Genomic DNA, 2,240 nt, shown 5'->3' with positions numbered 1-2,240 from the left:
CTTCAAAAGAGACAGTAATAAACTATAAATAGAAAGCCACAAACTAAGATAAAATGTTTGCATAATATACATCTAACAATATAATGTATCTAGGATATCAAAATAACTCACAACTAAATAATTTGAAAATACTTGATCTAACTTTTATGGACAAAAGATTTGAACAGTGGGTTGGGTGGTAGCAGGTTAAGCGCACGTAGCGCAAAGCGCAAGGACCAGCGATCATAAGGATCCTGGTTTGAGCTCCTTGGCTCCCCTCCTGCAGGGGAGTCACTTCACAGGTGGTGAAGCAGGTCTGCAGGTGTCTACCTTTCTCTCCCCCTCTCTGTCTTCCCCTCCTCTCTCCATTTCTCTCTCTGTCCTATCCAACAAAGAATGACATCAACAACAATAATAACCACAACAAGGCTACAAAAACAAGGGCAACAAAAGGGGAAAAAATAGCCTCCAGGAGCAGTAGATTCATGGTGCAGGCACTGAGCCCCAGCAATAACCCTGGAGGCAAAAAAATAATAATAATAAAATTAAAAATAAATAAAAAGATTTGAACAGTAATGCCAACTATAGCAATATGTGAATGTGAACTACACACAAGAAATTATGCTCAAGACATTTAACAATTTAGGCAAGTGTAAATAAACCTCATTATGATACATCTCCTATACTTACAGGATGACTAAAGTTAAAGACTGACAAAGCCAAACATTGGTTAAGGATAAATAGAACGGAAACTATCCTATAGTTCTGTAGGAAGTATAAAATGATAGAATCACTTTGGAAAATAATTGAGTAGTTCAATTAAAATTGAACATGCAATTGGTATATGACCTAGTGATTTCACTCTTAGGCATCTAACCACGTGAAAGATAAATGCGTTCACACCAGGATCTGTTTATAAATGTTCATTTAAATGTTATAGCAGCTTTATTCACAAGAGCACAAAGTCACAAAGTCTTAATATTTATGAACATGTAAACAGATACCAAATTGTAGCTACACAATCAATGTTGTGAGCAGAGAGGGAGAAAAGTACTGATGTTGCACCATGGGTAAATCTCAAAAGGTAAAGGTTGGCTAGCCAGAAAGTCCCAAACACATCTTTCCATCTCTATTAAACTCTAGAAAAAGTCACTCTAACCTATAGAGATGGAAGCAGGTCAGCAGTTTCCAGAGAACAGGGATGGAGAAGGTTGGGATAAAGCACAGAGGGTTTTTTGGTTGTCATGACAACTATGAATCTTGCTAACAATACCGCTAGGTGAACAGATTTGTCAAAACCTATATTTTAAATGGGTGTGTTTTGTTGTGTTGAAATTATACCTCAAGAATTTTTTTTCATTTCTTTAAAAACCAGCTACACAAAGAAGAAAAATTACCCTGACAGTAAAAATAGTTAGACTGACAGTAACTTTTCAGCACAAACAATGTAAGCCAGAAGACAATATAATAATAGAGTCAAAAGTGCTGAAGGAAAATAACTGCCAACTTAGATTTCTATTACCAAGGAAGATATTCTCCCAAACCAAGAAAATAAAATAAAGACATTCTCATACCTACAAAAACTGAAAATATTGATATTTGCCTATGACAGACACTACAAAAATACTGAAGAAAGCAAAGGAAGTTGATCCCAGAGGGGAGAATGGAGACGCAGGAGGAAAAACAAGCCGAGTCAATGGGGAATGTCTGGGCAATGGAAGTCAGTCATGACTCCAAGAAAGAACACTAAGAGAGTAGTACCCTCCATGTCACAATGGCATGGACACAGTGAGAGAGTATGACTAGTGGGATTAGACTATTATCAGACAGCACCTGGAAATACAGCAAGATTATCCCATACGTTAAGACTTTGATAAATAAAAGTGACGTTAAACGGTTAGAGTGAGCAACCTGGTAACTAATTGAGAATTTTCTTTTGATCCCATCCTTTCCATTAATCAATCCAAAAGAAAGAAGAAAAGTAATATTTAATTAGAACATGAGAAAGAAAAATGTAGTAAGATCGTAGATTAAAACACAAATATTAGCATTTGCATCACACTGAATGTAGATGAACGAACTGTTCCGGTCAACAGACATGGGTTAACTGGCATAAAGGAAAAATAAAACAAAAACACAAGGAATGCTCTCAGACCATCTTAAACATGAGTGAGAATTAAGAATTTGAGAAACGCATGCCCTGTAAACAGCAACCTAACCCTGTAACTGCAACTTTTATAATAATAGTCAAATCCAAATAG

Source organism: Erinaceus europaeus, chromosome 6 (assembly GCF_950295315.1).
Source record: "Erinaceus europaeus chromosome 6, mEriEur2.1, whole genome shotgun sequence".
Taxonomy (NCBI): domain Eukaryota; kingdom Metazoa; phylum Chordata; class Mammalia; order Eulipotyphla; family Erinaceidae; genus Erinaceus; species Erinaceus europaeus.
The sequence above is the reverse complement of the archived record's forward strand: the minus strand, read 5'-3'. Positions refer to the sequence as shown.